Source organism: Psammomys obesus, unplaced genomic scaffold (genome assembly GCF_907164565.1).
Source record: "Psammomys obesus unplaced genomic scaffold, mPsaObe1.curated_primary_1811, whole genome shotgun sequence".
In the NCBI taxonomy this organism is placed as follows: Eukaryota; Metazoa; Chordata; class Mammalia; order Rodentia; family Muridae; genus Psammomys; species Psammomys obesus.
In genome coordinates, this window is record NW_026596039.1 from 19,464,289 (window position 1) to 19,474,703 (window position 10,415).

General features: G+C 51.1%; 1 protein-coding gene across 2 annotated transcripts in view; it reads left to right on the forward strand.

Annotated features, from left to right (window-relative positions):
• The first annotated feature begins 835 nt into the window (after window positions 1–835).
• Window positions 836–10,415, forward strand: part of Stra6 (signaling receptor and transporter of retinol STRA6) — a 28,884-nt gene continuing 19,304 nt past the window's right edge. For both annotated transcript variants that reach the window (XM_055622097.1, XM_055622098.1), the window contains exon 1: window positions 836–844. The gene's annotated coding sequence lies outside the window, so the exon portion shown is untranslated. The remainder of the gene's footprint in view (window positions 845–10,415) is intronic.

Consider the following 10,415-nt stretch of genomic DNA (forward strand, 5'->3'; position numbering starts at 1 on the left):
CACACACACACACACACACACACACACACACACACACACACACACACCCTCAGCTGCTCCCAAAGCTTTCCTCCTTCTCAAGCCCATTCTTTTCCCTTCAGGTCACTGGCTCAGAGGGTATCAGGACTGCAGAGCGAAGCATGGCAACTAGTCCATCTTCACATCACAGGCTGAGAAACTGAGGCCCGGCCCGTGGTATTTGAACTTATAATCACTCAGCTAATAGGTGTCAAAGGCCCAGTTATAGAAGCATGGTGCGTTCCCACCACAGAGGGGCTGGCTACCTGGAAACTGTCTTCTGTGTGGTACTTGTGAGCCTTTTCCCCTCAGAGTGAGGCCCCACTCACTCTGAGCTCAACACTGAGCAAACCAAGGTGACATGGACATTTCTGAAATCCTCTGGCCCTGGGTTTAGCTTTAGCTTTAGGGTAGGAGCTGTGCAAGTAAGCTGGGGCTCATAGGGACCCTGGAGATCACCCCTGCAAACCCCTTCATCATCAGCTTTGCCTCTGAAGGGGACATTCCTGAAATCCTCTGGCCCTGGCTTTAGCAGCGTAGGAGCTGTGCAAGTAAGCTGGGGCTCACAGGGACCCTGGAGATCACCCCTGAAAACCCCTTCATCATCAGCTTTGCCTCTGAAGGCTAAAGTTCCAGGGGTGGTGGGAGGGGAAGGAGGAGGGCAAGCTCATTGGCAAACTCAGCAGCGCTAGCCTTTGGGAGTCTGACTGTGGACTGCTGGGACGCCAAGCAGGCTCTGGGATCCAGTGGTGGCTAGCTGGCTCATGAATGTAGACTGGGACCCTGTGGACTCCAGGCCTCCAGGAACTCCCGACAGACAAAGCAGGTACACTGCAGAACTGAGCAGGAGCTGGGGGAGGGGCGCTCCCAGGGGAGCTGGCCTGACTAGGGGCAGATGGAGGGAAGTTGGGGCTGAAACTTTTGGGAGGAAGAAGCAAATTTCATAGGGAGGAAAGGAGGAGCTGGGTGTGTGTGTGTGTGTGTGTGTGTGTGTGTGTTAGAGACAGACTGAGGCAAAAAACGGTTGGAGAGGTGAGGCATGATGGGCTAGGCCATGGTAAAGTGCTTGCCTTGCAGAGAGGCCCTGGAATTTGATCCTTAGCATCCACATAAAAATGATGGGTATGATGGCATGCACCAGTAATCCTAGCACTGGGGAGGCAGAGGTGGGCGATCCCTGCAAACCTGGTTCAATTGTGAGCTTCAGGCCAATGACAGGCACTGTCATGGGGGTGGGCAGCAGGGCTGACAGTGACACCTGAAATTGCAAACACCTATACACACATGAACACACACACAGACAGGGAGGAGAGAGATGCACGCATGCACATTCACATAAGAAAGGAAAGACATAACAGGCATAACCGCTTACACATGTAATCCTAGCACTCAGGAGGCAGTCAGGAGGAGTGATGCAAGTTCAAGGCCAGCCCGAGGAACCAATTTTATAAATAAAGTAAGGATGAGAGGAGATAGAAATACGTTTGGGAACAAAGAAGGAGACCACCACTCCAACTGAAGGGTCTGGACAAAGCAAACTACTTTTGATCAAGAGGGTGAGCTCAGAAGATCAAACACACTGAGACAGGAAGTGCATTGGTTTTTATTCTAATCAGGTGATGGCTGTGTCTTCCTCCTTTGGCTGGGGTCTGACCTCACAGTCTTAATTCAATTGGCTAGTCTGAAAAGAACTGGCACACTGGAAATAATGGAAGGGGAAGAAGTCACGTGCTCCAGGCCATCACATTCCTGGAATACAGCAGCCGGCCTTTGTGTAAACAAAGGTTTTACTGCATAGTGTGTATGGGACATTAAAACATTTGCCTAGAAGTCTTACAAGGTGGGGAAGATAAAAAGACTTGAATTATTTGTCATAAATACAAGTTTTGTAGTGTTTGACAGAGAAGACTCATATCTGGCATTTCTTACAGAGGGGAGGAGGGAGAGACAGAAAGATGGAGACAAAGAGTGCTAATGTTCTGGATGGAGGGACTGATGGACAGGGACAGCCAGCCAGGTAGGACAATGAGAGGGAAAACAAGTTTACTATTAGAGATGGACAGAAGGTGAGCGGACAAGCTGCTGAGAGCTATGGCCCAGGCTGGCCACTTGCGTTAGTCAACTGAAGGGCTCTTCCCCTTATCCCAGTGTGGGTCTCCTAACTCTAGAGTGGAGCAAGCCCAAGTTATAGGAAGGGAGGTTCCCAGGGATGGAGCAGTGTTCTGTAAGGGGAATGGAGATGGGGAGGTATTGGGTAGGAATCTCTGACCTAATTTCTCCCTCATTTACTGACCTGCCACATTATGTGATCTCTGTGGTTAACTCTCCTTTGGCTGTGATAGATCATGGAACCACATGATAGACTATTCACATTATGGTCTAGCCTCAGCTTAGCCTCCATCTTTGCAGCTTACTGCTCTGTTCTACTTAACTCATGATGTTTGCCTTATAGTCCCAGAAGACTTTTTGAGATCCAGCTTTTTTAGCCTCTCTTAAGAGTTATGCTCAATAGACTAATAGTCTTAGGGTTGCATCTAGCTGCAAGGGAGTCTGGGGATCAAACAACACTGGCTGAGAGTGGAGTCCCCTCAATGCAGCTACATGCTGCCCCCAGCTTCTCACCTACATAAAGCTTCAGCACATCCTTACACTTTCCTTTTACTTATTAAAAGATTAAACATGTGGGAAAAGTTTAAAGCGTTCATTTTCAACCAGTAAAACCTTCTGTTAGGTTCACCCCTCCCCCATGCGTTGAAGGTGAAGCATGCAGGAAGAAAAAAGAACAAGAAAGCTCCCCCCCCCCGCAGTCATCTGCTTCCCAGGCACCATTTAGGACACATGACACCAATATGTGGATATCCTCTGACACCTGAACTGGCATGTCTGATGGCTGGTAACTCTTTTTACAAATGGTTTGCTTGGTGGTCAGTGGAAGACAGTCAGTGCCTCCCCTGTTGGGACTGTTACCTCTCCTGTGTTAAAGAAAAAAAAAATCCTATATTCAACCTAAGGGAGACCTTTAGGTAAAGGAGAAGGAAATGGGGGCATAACTGTTCCTTAGTGAGACCTGTCTTTCTACACCTCAAAGCCCCACCCCCCTCCATGCTGAAGTTCAGACTCACAGCTGAACCTTTTGGCTTTCTGATCTCTAAATTCTCAACACCCAGCCTCTCTACTCCCTCCTCTTCCCCCACCCCCCACTCCCACCCCCAGCTGCTAAGATCAGGCTTTCAGGCTCTGTTGTTGAGGGAACCCTCTTTCTCCCTGATTTTAACAAATAGTCCTCAAGTTCCCTCTGTGTCTTTTTAAAAATTCCTTTATCCAGGAGACCAAGAGCCTGCCTGTATCACATGGCAACAGTGGACCACTCTGAACAGTTTGCTGTATGCCTGCCAGATTCACCTTTTATGACCTCAACCAAATACACTGGTGATTTCCGCATGGCTCTGTCACTGACTACTGGGCAGCGTGTCTTGGAATCTGCCGTATTGGGAAGAACATTCTTCATCACAGTGAAATTGTCCATTACTGTAGACTATCAAAGCATTATGATGGATACCGGGCTCATTGCTTTTAGTTTAGTTTAGTTTTCTGTATTGTAAACAGTGTTGGGCTTCTTGTCTGCATATCTGCGAAAGCTGCTTCACAGTCCCTGAAAGTAAGGCCGGCAAAGTCGATTCTTTTGGCAGATGGCTTAATCCTGTCTACCTACCAACAGGTCTCCCTAAGAAGGAGCTATCAGCACCCAGTCCCAGCCTTGGGCTGTTTGTGTTCCTTCTCTACCTCTCTCCTGCTAGGCAGCTGTGTACCTCACCCTTGGGTATCGTCCACACTCCTGCTCTCTTCTCCTAGGGCCACTGAGAGCCTATTTTCCCCAGGCCACCCACCCTGACTGACTGTGACAACTTTCATTTTTAAGTTCTCTAGGTCTTCCTCCTGAGAAGCAGGACTCTTTCTTGTCCTAGCTCTCATCTGTTCTTTCCTTACTCAACCTGCCACAGGAAAGGGATTGGCAACTCCTAGGCACTTTTTTCTGGGCCCCAGGCAGCTGCTTCCCTGCAGGGCACCCTTTTAAGATAAGTATAGTGAGCGGGGTACAAGTACTGGGGATCTGGTGGTGTCCCCATTGCCTTGGGAGTGTGTAGAAATGTGCTAGGATGACAAGAGTGACACAGAGCTGCAGCCTCTTTGTGGTGTGTGGAAGAGGAGGGTCTCTTTGGCTTCCCCTTAGAATGGCTCAACCAGAAATTCCAGCTCCATCAAAGTGTGGTCCCCCTCCTCCCTACCCCGTGGTTAGGGCCCTCAGCCCAGCTGGGCAGCAGCAGGACGCTGATCAGTTATTAAAAGCTGAGCTGGTGGCTGGGCTCAGTACAATTCATCAGGCGATGGCCTCCTGGGAGTGATGGATGATGACAAATGAGGGTAGGTGGGAGGGGGGTCCCTGAGCTACCCATGGCTGCAGCTGGGGAAACTCAGCCATCAAAGCCCTGGTTTTTCCAGTGGAGGTGATTCTGAGGGCCAAGGGGATCAAGTTTCGGGCAAATGGTTTAGGGGCGGAGAAACTCCAACACAGGAGACTTGCTGCCTTGTGTGTTGTGTGGGGCCCCAGCAGCTCAGGGGCACAGAGCTGAGCTGGACAGAAGGGGTTGGCCCCTCTGATCCCAGCACTGCAGGAAAGAGGTCTGGGGGCATGAAGGGGCGGGTATGTCTAGGGCTGGGAAGGGGCTGCTTTCTGGGAGATCAAACAGTGGCTCTTAAGGCAGGTGTGGGGACCCTGCTCCGGAGAGCTACTGTGGTCTCACAACCAGCTAGTCTCAGGGATCCCAGCTCTAGCAGGGCTGAGACTCAGCAAAGGAGGCTCTAGTTGGCCAGGAGAACTCTGTGCCTCCCCAGATCAGTCGAGGAAGTGGAAGAGGTACAGAAGGGGAAGTCAAGGAAGCTTTCAAGGTGAAGTGGGCTGGAGCCAAGCTGGTTGGAGGGGTAGAACCAGGGTGGGGCCATTCTCTTCGGGAGGGACCAGATTGCAACCGTTGGCATGGCAGGGGACTGGGAAGTGAATGGGAGCTTGAAGACAGAGAAAGCGAGAGCAAGACCATGTCACAAAAGTCACTTCAGAGCAGGACCCAATTTCTGTCCTGTGGCAGGCAGGAGATCTGCCAGCACAAAGCTCTAAGCCTGCTTCTCAAGGCCTCACCGTGGTGGTGTCACCCAGGGAGGACATAAGGCAGAGCAGACTCCTATGCCCTTACAGCTGTGCAGTCTTCATGGTATTTGTGTCACTCCAAATCTGAAGCCTGTGTAGCACTAGATGCCACCAGCATTGTCTCGCCTGAAGGGAGGTTCATTATTTCCTCAGAGTAAGAAAGTTGTCTTTGCCCTGAGCAGACTGAGCTCTCCATCATCGTCCATGGTCTGCCCCAACCTTCCTCTCCTTCTGGGAGAGGGAGGGCAGGCCCCTCCGCTGGAGGGGCCCCACCTTACCTCAACCTAGCAAGAGGTGCTGCAGGTGAGGAGGCACAGAATTCCAGGGAGGCATCCCCTGGTGCTCTGACCCTCCTGTCTGGCAGAGGAAGAAAGAGATAAAGAACACCCACACTTACCTTCTTTCAAGCTTGGCAACCAACAGGTCTGCTTCTCAGCTCACTCTGTGGAGCCAAGATAGTTTGGCCCCTGTGTGTGCTGCGTGTTCTGGGTTTGTTTGATGTGTGTGTGTGTGTGTGTGTGTGTGTGTGTGTGTGTGTGTGTTATGTACATCTGTACAGATGGGCAGACCCCCAATGCTCTGCTTTCTTGGGGCTGCAGAAGCCTTTCTGCTTACTTGCACGATCTCTGGCGGTGTGGACATCAGCCAGCTCCATAATAGAATGAAGTACCCCATGGGCCCCGTATCTTTCTGTGGGATTGGGGTGTAGCTGAGTTTTGGGTGCTGTAGGACTTGGAGCATGTTGCTGGGTTTAGAGTCCAAGGCTGGGATAGGAGGGTGGCAGGTGATGGGGGTCTGTGGGCTCTGGCTGCTGCTCAGTGGGATTTTACCTTCTTCCTATCCTCCCAGGCTGAAGTCCTAGGTATGTTTGTTTGTTTTCAGTGAGTCTGTGTGCCTGTGAGTTTCTGAGGGCCCCTACGGGAAGTATTGGTGTTCTGGGGTTTCTTGTGGAGTTCCTAACATGTAAGAGATATTGCTGAGATCTTGGCAGGCCCTTAGAGTTCGGGGGTCCTTTCGGGGTTCTCAGGGTGCTGCTGCCCTCATTCCTTGAAGGTTGCTGTTGGCTCCTTCTGAGCTTAGCACTTTGTCCTTTGAAGATTTTGATAACCACAGGCACCCACGTGGGCCTCTATTCCTGGACACAAACATTCCTCAGGTTTAATCAACTTGAACAAAAACACCAAGAGGAAGGAAGCCTTAACCCAAAGCTTTCAAGGACCAGCTCCATTCCAAGGTTTCTCCCCACCACGCCCAGATGGACAATGGACTTACCTGGATGAGGTCTTGGCACTCTGGCATCAGTCTCATCTCAGTCACCAGGGCTCATACAGGCTATAGAGGAGGGTGCTCTACCCTCCCTCGCTCTGTGCTCTTTTTGTCTCTTGCATTCCCTTTCTTAGCTTCCTAAGACACTTTGTTCTTGAGGCCATGCCTAGACTGACGTCTCTGACCTCAGGGCTCTATTCCAGATCCCCTCAGCCAGGAAGCTCCCAAGATGGCTTTTTCCTCCCTTCCTCTCCATTCTCCTCTGGTCTCTACAGTTCTTTCTTCCAATTGTTTCTTCTCTCCAGCACCGTATCCTGAGGGCAGAATAGCTGCTGCTGTTCTGAGTGCACGGGCCGCTAGGGAGCCAGCTCCTAGGAGCCTATTGCCCAGGACTTTGCAGAAATCCTTCAAGGGCACATCTTAGCACCCTAGGCTTCCAGCCATTCTCCTTATCAGCTTGCCTGCGTGGCTAGATGATTTTTTTTTTTTTTTAATTTCTCAGCGCAGTCCTCTGGTTTGCAGGTGGGAGGACCACTCTGTTCTTGTTTCAGGCTGAGGAAGAACCTTTGGTTTAAGAAGTGGGTTTGTCTTTAGCTTGAGGCACATGGTCACCCATTACCCATTGATTTTCCCCCGGCCCCACCGGAGTAGAACCAGAGGATAGATAGAAGGCGTGGGGCGGGGGCCTGCTGACTAGCCACAGCCAGGCTCTGTGGCTTTGATATGTTTTGATATGCTTGCTACAACAAAGTCTAGTGTGGTGCCTCCACATTCTCAGGCCATGAAGTCACTGAAGACAGTCTTGGGGGAGAAGCCACAATAGAAGAATCTGTAGGCTGGGTGCCGCAGAGGTGGGGCTAAGGCCCAAGGGGTTAAAGCTCCACTCAAGGCCGCAGGGGCAGAAGCAACACTTGAGCACAGCTAGACTGCCTCTCGTGAAACTTTCCTGCCCGCTGCCATGTGGGAACCTGTCCTGCTTCTTCTGCCAGTGCTGCTCTGACGCAGGCCCTGACCCGAATGCCGATTCTGGGTGCATGCCAATAGAGAAAGACCAAGTTCATACTTTACTTATCCCTGCCAGAAAGGTAGGGCTGCCAGCAAGGTGGCCGCTGTGCCTCCCTAGGGAAAAGGGAGGTGGTATTTTGAGATATGGACAGCAATTACAGAAAGTTCTCTTGGGGGGCAGATTTGGTACAGAGAGGTGGGGTAGCGACCATGCCTGGCTTTGGCAAGGGGCTATCTACATGAGTTCATCTTTGAGTAGACAGAGGCTTCTTCAGGCAGCCTGATATGGTCCCTATCCCCCCCCCCCCCTTCTGGTTTAGTCTGTGTAGAGCTAGCTGGCTCCTCACTGCCTGTCTCTCTCTTTCCTTTCCCTACTGTGTTTTCTGTTCAGCTCTGATGGTTCATGGTAAACTGTCCCTTTCTACCTCTCTGTGTTAAATCTCATGAGATGACCCTACGTCATCAGCATGATGACAGAACTATCACATAAGACATTGGAATGAGTGAATTAACAAGACTTGGGAGGTAGCAGGGAATGCCTCTAAGATAGGACAAGGTTGGAGGTAGAGGTATCCAACCAGGAGCGTCTGTCTTGTTCAGGCAGCTGGCCACCATCTAGTACCAAGTTCTCTTTGTTAAAGGTATCACACAGGGGCCGACTGCTCTCTAGGCTGAGTGTCTATGACCCTTGAGAGGTGAAGGGCATGCTAGGCTCTGTCACTGGAGCAGAGGGCTCAAGCAAGCTTGGCACATAGCAACCTATGACACAGGACCATGAGTAAAGAAGAGCCACTAAAGCAAGGAGTGTTTTTGCCAGCCAGTTCCTACAGTCTGTGATCTCGGAGCCAGGCACTGTCCTAAGGGAGAGAGAGAGAGCAGGGGAGGGAGAGAGAGAGGTAGGGCCCTGTCCCCGGGGAGCTGACTGAAGGCCTGAGGGGCAGCATCTGCCTCAACCCTGAGATCAGACAGTTCGGTGTTGGCTCCTGAGCTGTGTCTGAGAAAGCTCCAGCTCAGCAATTCCTCTGTGGGATGAGTAGGAAGCCAGAGCCTTCTTCCAGGAAGACAGGACATTTGGGAAGGAGACAGTGAAGGTTCACAGGATAGTTAGGCCCTATCCCCCGCTAGCGGCGCAGAGGGGAGCTTGTGAGGCTGACGCTCTGTCTACCCTGGGCATTCACTCTGGAGCTTCCTTCTATAGAGAACAAGAAAGCTCCTCTTGGCTGTGTGGTGACTAGCTGGTGTCTTTCAGAGCTCCCCAAAGGTGATTTTCCTCAGGAATCCTCCTTACTCCCACAGCTCGCCTATGCCTCCCCGCCGCGACCCTTAGGGTCTGAAGGTTTTTTTAATGTATTTTAGTAGGCTAAGTCCCCTGAACCGTGCTTCCTCTAGTCCCAGAATCCATAGCAGTACTGGAACCTAGTAGGTGGTTAGTAAGTTTCTGTTTGAAAGAATAAACAAATGAATGTGTCTTTAAAAGGTGGTGGGGGGTTCAGGGGTAAAGGTGTTTGCCACCAGGGCCCAGTGACCTGTGTTCTGTCCTCAGTGTTTTGTCCTCCCCAGGACCCACATGATGGAGACAGAGAGACTCAATTCTTGTAAGTTGTCTTCTGCCGTGGCATATGCTGAGCCCTCAACTACACACACACACACATACACACACACACACACACACACACACACACACACACACACACACACTAAATAAATAAATAAATAAATAAATAAATAAATAAATAAATAAATAAATAAATAAACATAATAAAAATGCTTTTAAAGCCTATCTGGGCAAGGCTGTGGCCCAAGTCCCCTGTGGAGTACTGAGGATTGAGAGCCTCTGAGTGTCAGGTTGAGCTGAGAAGGGCTCTCTGCTTTGTCTGCCTCTTGCTCCTCCCTACAGGCTGGGTCAGGGAAGGGAGGGGGCAGCCAGGGGTCCAGTTCCTCTGGGAGGATAGGAAAACCCTCACCCCTTCGCCAGGGCTGTAGCAAGAACGGCAGCAGGCAGGCGAGGTTCATCTTCTCACAGGTCTGGTTTGAGTTTGAAGGACTCATTTCCGCCTGTGGGGGTGAGTTATCTTCTTGTGAAATCAAGTCTTAAGAACAAAAAGGTTTTACTAGTGCGACACGTGTGTTCTCCCTCATACATACTTAGGAGACCATGTGGCTAGGTTCCCTCCCTGCCTCTGTGGCCAGCCCCAGGAGGGTGTTTCCCTAAATGCCACGATGCTGGCTTCTGCAGAGGGGCTTTGCCTACGAGGGAGAGCTTGGGGCAGGTGCTAGAGGTAGACATGGTTAGCAGCCTTCCATCTGTGGGGTCTCATCAAGAATTATGGTGTGTTCCCAGCACTGAGGCTGAAAAGGTAAAGGGGCTGGCCAGGGCAAAGGGGAGCCTGGGGGGATGGTCTCAAGGGAGCTTTGGCAAAACGGGGAGGGCTTGGGCTGGACCCCAGAGCTAGAGGGGTGGGGAGCCCAGCTGTGGGACAGACCAAGTGGAGCCGGCCACAGCCCGCCCACCCTTTCATCTCTGCGGCTCCTTCCTCCTTGGTCCCCCTTTCTATTCTGTCCGTGGGTCCATCTGGGTGGGCTTGAGGCAGGGAAGGAAGGGGTCTCTATGGGCAGTTTGCACGAGGGAAATTTTGGAAAGTGGCAACAGGTCAGTTGGCCCACTAGGTGCCCCAGCGAGAACCTGAAACTCCGGGGATGCAGGAGAATACTGTCAGACCAAGCAAGATTGGGAGGGAAAGTTCAAGAGGAGACTCCTTTGTGCACTCCCTTTCCCAGCCCTCCCCTGACCTGCAGTCCCAGACAACTTTTCCCAGAGAGCTAAAAGCAAAAAAGTAACCTTTAGGATTAAAAAGAAACGTCCCTTTGTTTCAGGGTTTCTTTCTTTCTTTCTTTCTTTCTTTCTTTCTTTCTTTCTTTCTTT